Genomic DNA, 18,564 nt, shown 5'->3' with positions numbered 1-18,564 from the left:
TTTAAATGCTCGTGGGATCCTAACCTGTTTCATTGTGCATTCATGTTTGGCTGTGTAAGGACTGGTGTGGGCTTCAGTTTCTCTCCTCAGGAGTAAGTATAATTTTCTTACTTTGTTCTGATGCAAGTGTTTTTTTTGAAAAGCAGCTTCGTGTAGCCATTACATAAAGCATCATCAAATGTCAGCTAGCCTGTGAGTTTAGTTCTAGGGAAGAACTTGAATGTGAACAACCAGAGGCTCGGTGACTCCTAAGAAGATAAAGTCATCATCTCTTGAGATCCTTTGAAAGTCCCACCTTCCCACTAGTGACTGAACCTTTAACCTACCCGATGCCTGGGCCCAGCACACCCAAGTAGGTGACAGGGCAGCTGCCTGAGGGGACCCAGGTTCTGGCTTTTAGGTCAGGCCTGTGATTTGGCAGAGTAGAACCTGGTTTGGCCAACACCATGTGTTTCTTTTGTCTGCATGGAAGCCAAGGAGGAGAATTAAGGAACATAAATTCTGAAAGATTAGACTGGATTAGAACAAGGCCGCTGTTGTTTTTGCCAGAGTTTAAAGGGCACGGCAAAAGCCACGGGACTTATTTCTCCCTTTCTCATTCGAACACTGTTGCTCCTGTCTTTTCTCTGCTGCCTCATACACGTGTGATGAGAAAGGGATAGGGAAAGGGACTGTCTAGGCTTGGAAAAGGATGGACAGCCATTGTACACTGGAGAGACAGTCCCCAGAGCTCAGCAAACTCCTTAGCCCGAGAGCCCACTGAGTTGTCAAACAGCTTCTCCTCCCTAAGTGGTCCCCAGTCTCAAGTGGACATTTCTAGAAGACGGTGAGTGGATTGTTAGCATCTCCTCTTCCTTTCCTTTTCAAATGCTCACAGACTGGACTTAAACATAGGCCGACTAAATGGACACACAAGTTGAGCCTCCAAAGCCTGAATGGCCGAAGCCTGAAGTTCTCCTGAGTTTCAAACTCTTTGAGTGCCAACATCCTGCTATGGTAGAAAATTCTAGATTTCAACTCATGTCATGGAGAGTCATGGTCAAAATACGGAGGCACTCTAAACACTATATACAACTACCACCGGGCTCTCTGTATGTACGGAGCATATACAATTGGAGTGAGTTTCCTGACTGGACTCAGGTCCAGTTCGAACTAGAGCTCCTTTTGAATATGCAAATATTCCCAAATTCGGAAAACCCTGAGATCTAAAACACTTAGAATTCTGAGTAAGCAATGGTTCACCCATTCCAACGTTTCCGATTTTGACCCCTGAATACTACTGTGGCTGTCTTCATCTAGTTTCCAGAATCCTGGGTCCCCAGAGCTCTTTCTGCAAGGTGGTAAGTCTCTCTGAGGTTGCCCAGTGGAGGTGTCCTGTTTGGAAGACAGGTTGGAAAGCTGTAGTTTCCAGAAGAATCCATTAGCATAGAGTCTGTGTGTGTGTTTTTTTTTTCTTTCTTTAAGACTTATTTATTTTATGTATGTGAGTACACTGTGGCTCTCTTCAGACACACCAGAAGAGGGCATTGGATCCCATTACAGTCGGTTGTGAGCCTCCATGTGGTAGCTGGGAATTGAACTCAGGATCTCTGGAAGAGCTGAGACAACGCTCCAACCCAGAGCCTGTGTTTCTTAATGGCTGCATAGAGATCGTGTTTTAGGATTTACCTTTATAGAAAGGCGGCTGAGACAGGAAGTCGTATAAGGATGGTGAGTGACTTCTCTTCATCCGTAGAATATTCTAACACCTTACTGTGCTACTTTCCCCATGGTCTCTCCTCTGCTACCGCCAGTCATCTTTCCCACTGGCTGACATCCGTGGAAGTTGCCAGTGCCCCTAAGCAGGTAAATTCGCAGTCAGGCAAAGTTCATTCACCTCAGAAAAAGGAGGCCGAAGCGGAGCGGAAGAGATGATACCAGAACATCAGAGGTGTGAGAGAAATCTCCAGCAGGTGGGCTGGTATACAGTCTATATAAAGAGGGCATTGCTCTTGCCAAGTCAGTAGGAGCCATCGGTCCCGTGGGCTCAGACCATTGGCGAATGGGCATGTGGTAGAACACATCCAAGGCAAAAAAAAAAAAAAAAAAAAAAAAAAAAAAAAAAAAAAAAAAAAAAAAAAATCAGGATTCTTATTTCTGGCCCCAGGAAGCAGGGAGCCTATTTGTCTTCCTGTTTATCCTCTCGGCGGGAGAGCAAGAGAGGAAGGAAGAAAGAACCAGAGAGGAAAATCCCTGTGGTTCTCCTCTCCTGAGGCGTACAGTGCACCTGTTGTGTTGTAAATGGAGGAGTAAGTCCCCTTTGTAAAATTCCTCTGTGAGAGGAATATGAGATTAAAGAACTAATTATGCTCCAAAGGCTCTGGAACTTGGGGCCACGAGGGAGGGGCTCCCAGAAATGTCGCAAACGAGAAGATTGGGGATAGGGGAAGAAAGGGGAAGGAGAAGAAACACAGGAGGGGGAGGGGTGAGGAAGAGAGAGGCAGGGAAGAAGGAAGTAGCAAGGGAGAAGAGAGGACCCTGCTGGCCAAGTGCTTTTGTTGGAAGTTGGGGAACACTACATATCATAAGGCTTGGGGGACCTTCCCTGATGCTTTTGAATGTCTCTAGACTAGAACAGTCCGGAGAAAGCAGAAAGGTTAACTCGTGGCCCGGACAGAAGGGCACGATCACACTGGAGTCCCCGTGTGCTGGAAGTTCCGCATACCTATGAGGTACTCTCAGCCCATTTCACACTGGCGGGCAGTTAGGCTCGAGGTGGGTCTGTGGGCGATCGAAGGCTGCGATGCCTGCAAAGTTGCGGTCCCCTGCCCAGGTACTTAGCAGTTATCACGAACATGCAGAGCCGCATAGCAGTCTTCAAATACTGGAACTGAACCTGCGTACTGCCGAAGAAGGTCCACCTGATCTTTCTCCGCGTGGTTTTTAGAGTAATCTTCAAAGTGGAGAGGAACTTGGATGCAAAGAGGTAGGACAACTGGGGGGGGGCGGGGGCTGGAGATGGGGCAGGGCGCTACCACTGAGGATGGACTCCGTTGGAGATCAGAATAGTAAAGTATCAGGCCCTCGGGGCTTCCTCACAGTGGGACAGGGCGTAGGCTCAGAAAAGTGATTTTCTTCCCTGAACTGAACTTTCTGTTTGCGGTAACGGGGATTGAACCAGGAACCTATCACATGGCTTCTTACTCACCTGCTCCACATGCCCCCCCCCCGCCCCCGCCCCCGCCTCCGCCCCCTCCAGCCTTGCATTGAATTTTAGCTGTGGTTTCTCTCCTGGCCACGCGTTTTATTGCCTTCTGGGAAAGACCAACCCTACCCTAGACTCCAACCGTTTTTGTTTCCTTTTCTTCGGTTCAGTCCCTGGGTGCCTTTGTGAATTGAAAGTACTTCTAATTCTACATTAGTCTTTATTAAAGCTTAAATTGTATGGCCGTTTAGAAAGCATCTCTGGGAAGCCAATGCAGGTCTGGATAAAGGGTTACTATGGAGATACCGTTGCAATAGCGCTCAGGGATAGGTTCCCAGCCGGGACTGATTTTATTGTTGCGTCTGAGGACGTGACCTGAACACCCACAGCAGCTGCATTGGAAGCAGTCAAATTCATTGGGATGACTAATGCGTTTGTCGCTTTTCTTAGGTGACAGAACCCTGCTACTCATCTTTGAGGAACACTACTTGGCTGTCCTGGCAAAGCAGTAGCTGAAGACTGGTCTCAGATACGCTTCTAAAATTTAAATTATCTTTTAATGTGTTTGTTTTGTATGTGTGCATGTGTGCGGGCATGCCTTTGCCAGGGTAGGCATGTGGAGGAGATCTGGGAAGGGGGACGGCTTCAGTCAGTTCTTCTATGCGGGTCCTGGGCATCGGCTCATCAGGCTAGATGACACGTGCCTGTACCTGCTAAGCCATTTCAGTGTTGCCTCCCTCAGATAGTTTTCAATTTGGCCCAAACCGCAGCATTTTAAATAACACGCTAGAGGCTCGTCGCTCGTTTTTCTATGTTAGGGATCGCTGCCTAGGTAGGTCACTGAAAAACATCTGGCTTCACATATAGAGAGAATATTCTGTGCTCCCTGCTTCAGGAGTAGGGTGGTGAGCACTCATGGCTCTTCAGTGATGCCCTTTGTAATTTTCGCAGTGCCAGGGTTTGAACTCAGTGTTCCCATAGTCTTCGATATTTTTTTCCCTTTCTGAAACAGGGTCTCCTGTTTTTTTTTTTGTTTGTTTGTTTTTTGTTTTTGTTTTTGTTTTTGTTTTTTCGAGACAGGGTTTCTCTGTATAGCCCTGGCTGTCCTGGAGCTCACTTTGTAGAACAGGCTGGCCTCGAACTCAGAAATCCGCCTGCCTCTGCCTCCTGAGTGCTGGGTTTAAAGGTTTCAAATGAAGCCATCTGTAGGCAGCACCACCCAGGTGACAGGTTCATGGTTCACGACGGTACCTCAGAATTAAATGCACTCTTAGACTCCTGGGAGACAAGAGATGCTCCAGGCAAGGTGGTAGAAGGTAGGTGTGCCTAGATTAGGGAGTATCAGCAACCACTGACAGGGTTGGTTCACAGGTTTACGCGATACTCCATGGAGATGCTCAGTCATGCTTACTACAGGATAAGGAGAAAATGGGCACACTTTGTAGGCAAATAGAGTGAGGATGCTCATGTTGGTTGAATCTGATTGACCTGGTAAGGGCAAGGGAAGTGTTTGAACAATGATTGGCAGACAGTAATGTTTTCATCTTAGCTTTGGCCCAGGAAGCTAAATGGACAGCCCAGCTCTATAAATATAGTAGGTATGTGCTGTCCGAGAATATACCAGGAATGCTTAAGAATCGCATCACTGGAGTGTGCATGACCCTCCATGCTTACAGTCAAATCTTGATCATAGGATTGGATGCTTTCCTGCGTCCCAAATTGTGTATCTCAAATGTTTGCTTTGACCTTTAAAACAAGGTCCTGTGTAGCCCAGGTTGGCCTCAAAATCCTCTTGCCTGTTCATTCAAGGGTGGGGATTCAAGGTACGAGTCAGCTAGCTATCTCACAGTTTGAGCAACCCAGCAGAAGGACATCAAAAGTCCTTTAGGGGCTGGAGAGATGGCTCAGCAGTTAAGGGATCTGATGCCTTCTGGTGGGTCTAAGGACAGCTACAGTGTACTCATATAAATAAAATAAATAAATCTTTTTTTTAAAGTCCTGTAGAATTGACTCTGGGGAGCCCAGAGTTTAGACTTAGTTGCAAGAAGATGCTGTGGTCCATTTTGCAGATTGCTGCCATTGAAACGCTGTCTGGAGTTCCCATAAAGAAAGACCATATGAGCCACGTATAGGGTATAGATCAGTTTATTGCTATGGACAAGGTTTCTGCACTCCTCAAAGAATCTGTGAAAGTAGGCTTAAAACTCAGTGATGGGTCAGGCATGAGATCAAACACGTGCTTAACTTGTTGGATGCTAGGACCCATCCCCTGTACTACAAAATGAAAATAAACCCTCAGGGCTTTTCCAAGACTGGTGACAGGGGTGCTGATGAGTTTCTGTAGGTGGGGGGTGGAGGGGCAGATGCAGGATACATTTGAGATATTACTGTTACAGTTCGAAATAGTAACATCTGAGACCTGATTTGTTTTAAAGGATCAAGCCTGGATTAAAATGAGAGTGAATCTGGTGTAGCCAGAGAGCAGGCGAACCAAGGAAACAATACACTGCTCCCCACAACAGTGGCCAGAGAGAGGTAGGGCTGGATTAAGGTAGACCTGCTAAACCCAGCACTTTCCTCTTCAATGCCACTCGCTTGTTGTTCGCCATCTGTCACCTCACAACGCCCACACACTATGGTTAAAACAATTTCCAATTGCGATCCCCTAAAATAAAGCTTAATATATTCACATCTGGCGGTTTTCCTGCCCCAGTTTATGCTTAGCGTTGGCCTTCATTTTAGCAAACTATTCCGTGATTGCTTTGTGTTGCTTTGGAAGTGTTTCTGGATGGGGGATTTGTGGCTCTGTTTGATTGCATTGTGATTGCGTTCGCAAGTGACAGAGCAGAAAGGAAATCTGAAGTCTGTTTTTATCTCATGTCTGTGTGGGTACCAGCTCTGGTAGCAGATCAAGAATCAGCTGAGCAAGGTTTAGAAGTACAGGTTTCTGAGACCTAGGGAACAGAAGACCCAGGAGGGAGTAGGGCGTTTAGTTGAAGAATTAGATCATCCCAGGAGGTCAGTGCACTGGCCCAGGCTGCCTGTGGACATGGATGTTAGGCAGGCTGAGCAAGAAGGATCTTTGCAGCCCAGGGGTTTCAGATCAGTCTGGGCGGTGTCGAGAAGGGTCATCCTTTTGGGATGTGTAGCCCGGACTGCTAACAGTGGTTATCGTTTACAAGTCCCGTCAGAAACCTTCAATGCAACTGGTGAAGAGTCCCCTCCATTTGGGCTGGCCTCTGAGCGGTTTACTCTGAGGATTTAGAATGCTGAAACGTCTGAGTTTCCTAACCATGAATCATGGAAAAATGGCTTCAGCAATACCAGGGTTTGGTAGAACACAGGCTTTGGAGTAGAGATGAGTTTTGACCTGGCTCTACTACCCTGCTTTCTTGGCTGTGATGTCTTCATTTCCACAACTGTCACATGGACATGTAATTCTTTCAGGATTGCCCTTTTTGGAGCTCTAAGTCATACCTCCAACATCCCAGTTGCTAAGCTGCTAATGAGTGATGTTCTTTCCTTCTTGGCATAGGGAAGATCTTCCACGTAGTTGGGTGCTTCAGAGCTCGTAAAGGTCTTATACCCCTACTAGTTCTGTTTTGAGGTACTATTTGTTTGCTCCCCCTAACCCCTGTCTTTCTTTTTTTGCCCAATTTTCCCACTGATTCCTCCCCCAAGCCTTTAAAGTTGGGACCAAGAGAGTTTTACCCTTGGGAACAGTACCAAGTGCCACAGTCTTTTCAAGCAAAAAGTATAAAATACCTTCAGTTTAACCAAAGTGAGCTTCTTTGAAAAAACTGTATCCTCCGCTCTGCATGCCGAGGCATCATTAGACCACCCGCTGTCTCTCCTCTCCCCTGCTCTTAAGGATGCTTTCCGCCCTTACCCATGTGCTTCTACAGGGGAGCCAGCAGCTCTCTCTTCATCTGGCCTTGGCTCTGCTCCACCATTCCTTCTAATTGCTCTCCTGAACCCAGGGCTTTCTCCAGCACACCTGTAAAGACAGCGGTTCACCTTTCAAACCCTCACACTGGAGGTGTTGCGCACCTGGGCACCTAGGGAACTGGGAAGGCTGAGAGGCTCAAGGAGACCTGTTCTTTTTCTTTGACAGACAGTATGTAGCTTCCTTTGGGGAAGAAGAAACCTTCTCCACTGGCAATTAGCATTTTCCCATTTCCGTTGAATTTACATTCCTGAAGTGTAACGTTAGGCCATTTCTTTCCATTTTATTCAGGAGAAGCTGCTACCTGGTATTAGTCAAGTATCTCAGCGCCCCACAGTGATTTGTGTATTACTTATAACACAGCCGTTTTGACAGATGGCAGTTTTCGATGATGAGAGGAGTTGACCAGATGGGGAAGGGTAGGAGGGGAGTGGGTGGGTGTCTGGGGTAAAAGAACCTTCCCATGAGAACACTTTGGATGAAAAAAAATTAAAAATGTACTTGAACGAACAAGAAGAAAGACAGGGCATGAATAATTGGGGGCTTTTCCTGATGGCTGCGTGACCAGTGGTTTGGGCTGCTGTGACTGAGAACAGGAGTGTTTAAGTATTAGGGAAGGAGGGAAGGACATTAGGAAAATGCATTTTAGGAAAAGGAAGACTTGAAGCTGTTTGGGCTGGAATGCCACAGAGCAAAGGGAACGGTGTGGTTTGCAGTGAGGAAGCACTCGGGAAACCCACGATGCAGGAGCCCTTTGCTGTCCCTGTCTACAGACATGGCTATGACATCCTAGAGTGAGGGTCTAAAGGCAAAGTCTCAGCAGTGGGTGATGGCCAGATAACATGAGGAAACAGGACTTACAGGTTCCATCCCGGCTCTGGGCCCTGGCTACCTCACAGAGGGTCATGCCCATGTGCTGCTTTGTTTCTTGTCACCTTGACAGACGCTTGGGTCATCTGGGAAGAGGGAACCTCAGCTGGAAAAAAAATGTATCTATCAGATTGGCCTGTGGGGCATTTTCTTGATTGATGGTTGATGTGGGAGGGCCCAGCCCTGGGCACCACCCCCAGGCAGATGTTTCTGGGTAAATCCTTTCCTCCTCAAGTTGTTTATAGTTATAGTCTTTTTCACATCAGTAGAAAACTGAATTAGAACAGGATGCAACCCCCCCCCTCTTGCTTTTGTTGTCTTTTTAAGACAGGGTTTCTCTGTGTAGCCCTGGCTATCCTGGAACTCCTTCTGTTGACCAGGCTGGCTTCACACTCAGAGATCCACCTGCCTCTGTCTCTCACTGACTGCTGGGATTAAAGGTGTGCACCACCACTGCCTGGCGCAAGCTTTCTTGAAAGGTGGCCAGGAGGATGAAATGAGAGGAGACAGAGTGGGTGCCTAAGACTCCATAGATTTCAGTCACTGTGCACAGATATACTGCTATCCCCTCAAACTATTTTGTGGATGCCTCTTGTGTACTATTACAACCTAGCAGGCCCAAGACTTCACGTCTACTTAATGTGTATACATATATATGTGTGTGTGTGTTTGTATGTATTGTGTATATATGCATGTATATGTATATATAACATATATATATATATATATATATATATATATAAAGCTTATATATAACACATATAAACACAGATATAAGCATATATATATGTACATATTAAGCATACACACACACACATATATATATATATATATATATATATATATATATATATATATATATATACACATATGCTTATAACACACACACACACACACACACACACTTTCTTTTTCCTCTGTCGGGGAGAAATGGTGTGTTTACTGGTACACACAAGAACTTTGCCTCCTGAGCTGGCAGGGCTGTAAAGAGCTCTGTTGAACAGTGAGTCAGAGATGGAGAGCCTGGGGGTGAGAATCAGTAGTGTGAAAACCGGGGATGCTTAAAATGAAATGCCGAGGCAGATGATGGCTTGCTTTGCAAACCCTCCCCTTGTTCTCTGTTGTTTTTTTAGCTTTGCTTTGTTCTTTTGACATAGCGTCTTGCTGTGTATGTAGCCGAGGCTGGCCTCAAACTCATGGTTCTCCTGCTGCCTTCTAGTGCTGCATTGCCCAGCTGGTTTTCTGTTATACCAGAAATGGGGGCAGGGCATAATGGGTTAAGCCGCATGTGATTTCCTAAGTTTCTTTCCAGTTTCTAGAGATCGATGGAGGAGAGACGGGCATAGTGGCACATGCTTACAATTCCAGCACTCAGGAGACTGAGGCAGGGGGATGTTGAGTTAAAAGCCAACCTGAGGTACTTATTGAAGCCCTGTCTCAAAAAATGAAGGTGTTAAATTCTGGGTTGTTCCTTCCTTCTTTGATTTCAAGGCATCTTCCCTTGACACACTGTGAACACCCTCACCTTGGTTTCTTCAAGACTTTGGACCCAGTGCCAACCATTGATGGCTTGGTGTTCTCTGGATATCTCCATGTGTGTTCGAGAGCACAGTTCCCTATCTTAGGTCTTTTTATCTTGGGTTGCTTCTCTGCTAGGCTGATGAGACCCTCCCCCAAAGATGCTCATGTCCCTCAAGAACTGTGAGTTCCTCTATTACAAGGCAAAAGGTTGCATGTGGCATCAGCGTTGCAAACCATCTGACCTCGACACCAGGTGGGCTCTGCATCCAGATAATGATGCTTAAAAGTGTGAGAGAGAAGGACCTGGTGGTACAGGCCTGCGATCTCAGCTATTCTGAAGGCTAACGCAATAGGATTGCGAATTCTGAGACTGTCTGGGCATACTCAGGCCCTGGGTTCAGTCTCTGCTGCCACACATATGCAAGAAAATGTGGAAGAAGGAGGCCGTGGGTGAGTCAGAGTTACTCAGTGTGAGAAGGGCCCCATCTGCTATGGTTACCTTTGCAAATGCAAGAGGGAGCTATGACACAACCTGGGAAGGCGGCGCCTAAAAGGTAGAAACAGCAGAGAAACCGATTTCAAGATAATCGATTGGGTTGATCTATTTATTGTGATAAGAGATTAAACTCAGGACTTCATGCATGCAAGGCAAGCACTTTGGGATTATAACCCCAGCTCAGGAGTTGTAATGGTCACAATAATTTGTTGCAGCAGCCGCAGGAATATAATAGCATTATTGCATCTCCCGCCATGTAAGATGAGCAACACTACAGTAACGGGGCAGAGGCCACCAGCCACAGGGAGGTCTTGACTAGTGCTTTTATGCTGGGGCCCCTTACTGCTTAGTGGAGAAACCCAGGCTGCTTCAGAGCTCTGGATGGAGCACCATCGTAAGCTGCTTCCTGAAGGAACCTTCCTACCCTCCAGCAGTCCGCTCCACAGTCATAGGCATGCTTCCTGTTTTGGCACTTTATTTACCAGAAACTCTTTCCCCTCTTCTTAGAATAAATCCACTTGACCAAGTTCAGAAAAGTTCAGAAAACTGTGTGCCAAAATTTCATTCTGAAAGTCTTAATTTGAGAATTGAGGTTGATAAAAATCCAGACCGCCTCCCCTCAACCACCCACCCCCATCCCCACCCCACCCAGTTCATTTTGGTGGGACAAGTAATACAAGTGGCTTTCAGAAAACAGCATTTAAAATTTCTTTTCTACCATTTACTTTGATATCTGGGCAAGGCATCCTTATCGCCGTCCTGGGACATGCTTTTTAAGAGCTGTCCTTCTTCAGCATCTTGTATTGAAGCTATCAGAGGGTTGTTAAAGTGATGGACCTTGGTCTGGGGTGATGGATGTGTAATCTATTGCTTGTTTCCATTGTCTCTGGTTAGTTACCACGTGGTTAAAGGCAATTGTGGGATTATAGGTTCATGTCCCAAGTGGGGCTGTCTTGTTCTGTGACTTGGCCGGTGCTGACTTATATATGGATATTGCTCAGAGAAGTGACGTAGATGCTCTTCTAGGTTACCCTTTTAAAATAAAATTAAAACAATTTATTTTATTTTTAATTATTTGAATGTATGTGGGTATGGACAGGAGAGTGCTAGTGCCTAGAGGCCAGAGGTCCATCTTTCTGGAACTGGAATTACAAGAGGTTGGGGGTCACCTGATACAGGAGTTGGATGAAGGTTCTCTGCCAGAGCATGTGAACCACTGAGCCGTCTCTCGTCCTGGAGAGTACAGTAAGAGGCACACACGCAATTGCATTAGTGAGTGTGAGCCTCTCTCTCCATACCTCTCCTGCTTTTCCCATCATGTCTCTCCTTCTTCCCTTTGCCTCTCTCTTGAGGTATGAAGTTGTCTGTGTGATTTACTTTTGATTTTTCTCCCCGAGCCTCAACCACTCGGGAGATAGAGGCAGGGGAATCTCTCTGAGGCCAGCCCTGTCTGCAATTCCAGTACAGCCAGAGCTACCCAGAGAAACAGAAACCCCATGTTCAGAAACCAAAAACCAAAGCCAATCAAACAACCCAAAGACTCAGAGCATCTTTATTTTTCGTTCTGCTCTGTTGTTTTGGAAAGGCACACTTTTAATTCTGGCAGAGGCAGGCAGATCTGTGTGAGTTTGAGGACAGCCTGGGCTACACAGTGTGTTCTGGAACAGACAGGGATTTGTAGCGAGATCTTATCTCAAAACAAACAAACAAACAGACAGACAGAGAGACAAAAAGGGGTTTTGTTTAGGGTTGCTATTGTTGTTTTCTGCTGAGGTTAAAGGCAGGGTGGTTAGTTTGTATTATCGAATACTCTGTTACACAGGCAGTACACCCGCCCGCAGAGTACTCTAGAATGGGAAAGTTTGAGGGTCGAGTCTCCACACTCTCCTAGGATTATAAGGCCCAAAGTCCATGTGCAAACCCGCGGGAGGCAGGAAGAAGACACTAAGACCAGTGAGAAAGCTCTCTTCTGCTGTGTAGTCACAACCAAAAAGAAAGCAGTGGCGTTTCAGACAAATATCATTCCAGAGTGGAATTCGAGAGTGATTTTTATGTTACTGTTGGTGCAGTGGCAAGCGTCACTCGGCCAGCAGCAAACATCCGGGAGCCCTGTACTAGGCAGGATGTTAGGATGTCAGCTTCATGGAGGAAAGGAACAATGGCTGTTTAATTTGCTTTTTATAGCCAAGCCCATTTGGGAAGAATGAAGACAGGAGACTCTCAGAAGAGCTTCCTTTCCCTGAGGGCTGGCCCATCTGCTCTGTGGAGAGGAGACTGCTGACTCAGGAAGCCCTGCCAGGGAGCCTGCCGCGGCTGCACTGGGCTTCGGCGCCCGGCCAGGATGCTGGCCCACATGGCCGCCGAACAAATGGTGTGCCCCGGGTGCAGGGAGGTTGTCAGGGCTCCTTTCTAAGACAGGACAACTGACTTCTGTCCTTGGATTACTGAGACATATGTTCCATGACCACCACAAGCACCCTTTTTTTTTCCGACAAAGCCTCTTTCATGGGCTATTGTGAGGGGGGATAAAAGATAAATGAAGCTCGCTCCCAAGAGATTAAGCGTTTAAGAAAAATTAGTCAGTTTCTCTAAGTATCACATAGATCTACGGCTTTTTCAGGAGAAAACAGAAAATGCAATCTCTCATAAACACCCCTGCATGCTTATGAATATTCATCTTTAAACATAATGAGCTGTCATAACTTCTATTTTAGTTTTGTAAACACTACGCTGAAACTTCCAGAGGTCCAACGACAGCTAAAAGCTGCTGTGGTTTTATTTATTTATTCTTTATTTTATTTTATTATTATTTTTTTGAGTTCAGGAATCTATTTTTTATTATCTTTTGCCATCTGCCCCCTCCTCTCCTCTCCTCTCCTCTCCTCCCCTCCCCTCCCCTCCCGTCCCCTCCGCTCCCGTCCCCTCCGCTCCCGTCCCCTCCGCTCCCGTCCCCTCCCCCTCCCCCCTCCCCCCTCCCCTTTCTTTCTTTCTTTCTTTCTTTCTTTCTTTCTTTCTTTCTTTCTTTCTTTCTTTCTTTCTTTCTTTCTTTCTTTCTTTCTTTCTTTCTTTCTTTCGCTATTTCAACATCTTGGAATGAGTCTAGAAGCATTCTCCACTCCCGATCGTCTATCGAAACTAATCAATTACTTCGTCATAGCCTCATGCCAGAGTGAACAAACTCCAGAAAGAACCTGAGTTTCCCCTTGACCGTGATGCTTGCATAGCTAGTTTTATTTTCCAACCATGCTGAAGACGCCGTGTTGGTGGCTTCCAGTGGAGAACATCTGAGACTTGAGTGAGGAATGGGCTTTCCTGCATAGCGCATGCTCAGTGGAGAGCTGGAGGGTGCCAACAAGATCGCTGTGAGAACAGGTCTCTCTGTAGGAAGCATGGTACCAGTGCTCACTGGCATTTGCCATACTGGGTGCTGGTGGCACATTACCACATGGGCTTTTCCTCCTCAAACTTGATATGGACCCAGCTGAACTGCGCTATCTTTCTCTCTTCTAGTCACATACTTGCATATACACATCCCCTTGTGGGTCCTGGTGAAAGACATGGGTTCTCTTAGACACTAGACGATGTCATCTCGGGATTTCTTTCATAAATTGCAATCACTCCAACTGTTGTTGATAAAGACATACGAGTGAAGACGCCTGCCACGTGCATTTTACTCTTTGTTTGTATTATGAATTTCTCTAGATACCTATGTTTCTGCTCGAGAGTGGGAGTGAAGACTATCCTCTTGACTGTTCAGGTCTTCAGGGGGATGGTAAATTCTCAGGCTGTGGGTACACCTCAGGACTCGTATAAGATGTGGCTTTCTGTTTTCCATCCTTCCTGACCGCTCTTCTGCACAGTTCCTTCTCGGGTACAAACAGATAAATGAAAATCTAAGCTGGGGTCAGACAGACCTCTTCAGAGTCCTACCCAACAGGACCGTTTCGATTTTTAGCCACACTTGTCTTCCCTGGGTGAGTCTTGCCCAGGCTGCCAGACACTGACTTGAGTTCGGACTCTCCATGGGACGTAGAGCAAGTCACTTGGAAATAGTCTTGTGTCTCAGTGGTCCAGGTCACTTGAAGATGTCAGTCTTATGTCAGTGGTTCTTGTTTACCAACACTGTCCATTAGAATCAGAATGTGAGGTGTTGAGGGTTATATGTGTGTGTGTGTGTGTGTTATGTGTGTGTTTTTGTATGTGTGTATGTGTATGTGTGTTTGTGTGTGTGTGTGTGTATTTTAAAGGCTTTAGAGTTACATTTAAAGAGTAAAAAGGAATCAAACAGTTCCAGAAAAACACTAAGCAGACCAGACAAATACCAAATGACTTCACTTCTTCATGTAACCTAATGAATCGAACTCAGAATCAGAATTTTAAAATGGTTTAAGAAGGCTTGGGATGAGAACCTGGGAAGATCCTGGCCAAAGGTTATACACTTTCTCTGATAAAAGTTCAGCAAATCTAATGCATCACATGGGTGGTGACAGATATGTAAAGAAAAAGAACTCCAAACTGAGTGAAATTAACTTAAATACATAGTATTTAGGAGCCTGGAGAGATGGCTCAGTGGTTAAGAGCACTGACTGCTCTTCTGAAGGTCCTGAGTTCAAGTCCCAGCAACCATCCGTAACGAGATGTGATGCCCTCTTCTGGGGTGTCTGACGACAGCTACAGTGTACTTAGATATAATGAATAAATAAATCTTTTTAAAAATACATGTTATTTAATCAGATACACTAAAAACCAATAGTTAGATGCATAGTATATATGATATAATTTGTTTATTTCATAGTCATACTTTATGCTGTGGTACTCAGTTGCTCATTTGCTACTAGGCAGATCGGTTCTGAATAACGGAAGAATTGTCTTTGCTTGTTGAAAATATTGCATAGTATCTAGAAAACAAGAAATATGTTGACAGGTCAGGGTAAGAAAGTATAGTGTTGTGAGAAAAGTAATTGAACATTTTGTTTTCTCGTCACAAATGGAGGTTCAACTACACTTCAAAAGACCAGACAGAAATCCGTCCTGTAACAAAATACCGGGCGTGGATTGTTTATAAAGAATAGAGGCTGATTGTGGGGGCAGGCATTCTTTCCGTATCCCAACGCAATGGTGAGCATCGTGTGATGAGACAGAAGTGTGCTAGAGAGAGCCATGCCTTCTAAAATCTGTAATGCAGTTCATTGACTGGGGTTGTGAGCCAGTCACCTCCCAAGGTCTTCTCCTCCAAGGACTCACTACTTTGAGGACTAAGTTCATAATACAGGAAGACACACTCAGATAATAGCAGGATGCCGGGGATTACAGGAGACCACAAGTCAAGGTCAAGAGCTGCTCATTGCAGTCACAGGGTGGGACTCACAGGTACACCCGCTCACAGGTCTTACTAGATGACGGGAAAGGAATCAGAAAAAGGGAACCAGCTTATTTACAGTTTGGGCCAGAACTGCAAAGAGGAAAAAAAAAATTCTCAGCTTCTCTCTACCTTGCCTACAGCAGCCTTTCAGTTTATAAGAAAGGAGAGAGAAAAGCCGGGAAGCAGCCAGTGAAGATTTAACTGTGAGTAAGTTGTCAGAATTGTGAGGTAAATCTTTTCCTAGGCGGCAGTTCTTCCTCCAGCATCAGGGTTGCCAGCAATTCTCACCCCAGCCTGCAATTTCCCGAGTATTTTCACCTTTTTAAAGGGCCCTGTGGCAGTCTTCCGGTTAGGCACCGGGAGACAGCTCCTCTGGAATTAGCAAGATAAACTTCCAAAGGCCTTGTGGAACCATAAACCTGTTCTGTGAGCAAGCCATTCTACTCTGAGAGGGATTCACTGTCTATCCAGATAGCCCCTTAGCATCACTGAGTATTTTGTTTTGTTTTCTTTTTTTGTATGTCATTTCTCTGTGTAGCCCTGGCTGTTCTGGAACTCTCTTGTAGACCAGGCTGATCTTGAACTCAATAGAACTGCCGGCCTCTGCCTCCCAAGTGCTGGGATTAAAGACATATGGTACCATACCCAGTATATTATTGAGTATTTTAAAGAAGGGCTCAATTGGGATTTCAAGATGGCGTCACGGTATGAAAGATATTGAAACGAGCTATTGACTCTAACGAAGAGTCGGAACAGGAAGGCAGTGGCTTGCAGGAAAGTTGACACACACATCATTATCTTTGTAGCCTTGTCCAAGATAAAGGACCATTTTGCTAAACAGTGTGTATAGTCTAGGCTACTTTCAGAACTGCCCAGAGGTAGAGAAGGCTGCTTAGGAAGTCAGCCTCAGTCTGGCAAAGTTTCTGGTCCCTCGTCCTCTGCTCTGATGTAAAGACTTTGTGAAATACCTACCATGTGCCAGGCCTTAAAATGCTTCCGATGTAAAACAGAGCATCTAAGTTTACTGCAGCGACTGTAACAAAAGACTTAACATTGAATGGCTCAGACAAAAGAAAATGATCTCCTAGTGGTTCCTAATGCTAGGAGTCCCAGATCAAGATGTAGGCATATTTGGTACCCGCAGAGGCCTCTGGCTTTGACTTGCAGACAAGATCACCTCCGTGTGCTCATGGACTCTGGTGTCACTGAACGTTTTGAATGTTTGCTTCCCAAGTGGTACTATTTGGGGGAGGCTGTGGAGCCATTAGGAGACAGGAGGTAGGTCTCTAGAGTGAGGCCATTGAAGGCTCTTAGCCTCTGGTTCATGCCCAGTTCTCTCTGGTTTTTTGTTCCAATGTTGTGTGAACGCTCCCATCACACTCTGAGTCCTTCTTGCTACATTGGCTTGCCCCCTACCATACTGGACCCAGCCATTTCCAATGTAGTAAACAATAAACCTTCCCACCCTTCCGTGGCTTCTCTCAGGTGCTGTGGTGGTGGGAAAGTGAAGGTAATGAATACCACTTGTAAACGTTTCGCTAAATCTCCTTTCCCTCCAATAAAAGTTCCGTTCTGAAGTCCTGGGTGATAGGAATGCAGAGTGGAGATCTGAGCTGCCAAAGTCAGCTCATAAAACAGGGATTGCCCTTCTGAACTGTCAGGAAGTGGAAGTTCCTGGTTGATGATTTGGGGCCATCTGGCTCATTGAGATTCCACTCTGGATCTCAGCTCAGTGATTTTTACCCCAGGGTTTCTAAAAGACTCTCCCCCTCCTGATCCTTGCTTGCCTAAGAAATTTTTACAGAACCCTAGGTTTATAGGTGCATAATAAGGTATAGAGACCAACTGCTTACTGACAATGAGCCTCAAAGAAAGGGGTGTTAACCTGTTCTTTGGTGTGCATATGGTTTTGCCACTTACTGAAGATAAAAGCAGGTTTATGTGCTAACGAGATAGAATGGCTCTCTTTCATATAAAGACTTAGGTCTTGGTTGTATATTTCATGCCGTAGGACTTAGGCTCATCATGTCTGGTGGTTTTCTTATTCTAAGATTTATTTATATTATTTTAAGCTATGCTTAGGTGTGTATCTGCATATGGGTACCTGTCCTTGGAAGCCAGAGGCATGTCTGATCCTCAGAGCTGGAGTTACAGATGGCTGTGACCCACCTGACTTGGCTTTTGGGAGTCTCTCTCTCTCCTTTCTCTCTCTCTCTCTCTCTCTCTCTCTCTCTCTCTCTCTCTCTCTCTCTCTCTCTCTCTCTCTCTCTCTCTCCTTTTTGTTTCTTTGAGACAGGGCTTCTCTGTGTAACAGCCCTGGCTGGCCTGGAACTCCTTCTGTAGACCAGGCTGGCCTCAAACTCAACACAGATTCTCTTGCCTCTGCCTCCCAAGTACTAGGAATAAAGGGTTGTGCCACCATGCCCGGTTTATCAAACATTTTCAAGTTGATGGATAGACTGGTTTTTATTATCTCTTCTGCTTGTATGAATATGCAGTACAACACAGCAAGAGCATGTTTGAGGAGATTTCAGAAATTTTTAGAAATTCTGTCCTAATCCTGAGCCAAAATTTATTGGCCACTTTAAAAAATGAAACTCAAGTCAGCAAATCAAATAGTAATTTATTTACTTATTTTAGACAGTTTTTTTTTTAAATGTAGTTTTGACTGACCTGGAATTCACTGAGGCTGGTCTTCAAGTTAGAGAAATCTGTGTTCCTCTGCCTCCTGAATTTGGGGACTAAAGATGTAGCAAAGGATTTTGTTTCATTTATTTATTTTTATATGTGTGTGCATGTATCTGTGTATGTATGTGTGTATATGAATATGTGTGCATGTGTATGTAAGTGTGTGCATGTGTGTATGAGTGTTTATGTACGTACGTACATCTGTGTGTTTGACTGTGGGTGTTCATGTATGTATATGAGTGTGTAAGTGTGTGCATATGTGTGTGTGAGTGTTTATGTATGTACATCTGTGTGTATATGACTGTGTGTATTCATGTGTGTGTATGGGTATATATATATGAGTGTGTGTATATATATATGTGTATGTGTGTGTGTGTGTGTATGTGTGCATGTGTGTGCCTATATGTATATATATATATATGTATATATATATATGTGTGTGTGTGTATATGTATATATATATATGTATATATATATGTGTGTGTGTGTGTGTGCAT

General features: G+C 45.3%; 1 long non-coding RNA gene across 1 annotated transcript; it reads left to right on the top strand.

Annotated features, from left to right (window-relative positions):
• The first annotated feature begins 2,464 nt into the window (after positions 1-2,464).
• Positions 2,465-3,744, top strand: Gm46069. The gene is made up of 2 exons (XR_001778750.2): positions 2,465-2,965; positions 3,635-3,744. It is a non-coding gene; the product is annotated as a predicted gene, 46069 (long non-coding RNA).
• Positions 3,745-18,564: the final 14,820 nt, after the last annotated feature.

The sequence above is a fragment of the Mus musculus genome, chromosome 8 (genome assembly GCF_000001635.26).
Source record: "Mus musculus strain C57BL/6J chromosome 8, GRCm38.p6 C57BL/6J".
Classification (NCBI taxonomy): domain Eukaryota; kingdom Metazoa; phylum Chordata; class Mammalia; order Rodentia; family Muridae; genus Mus; species Mus musculus.
The sequence above is the reverse complement of the archived record's forward strand: the minus strand, read 5'-3'. Positions and strand labels throughout refer to the sequence as shown.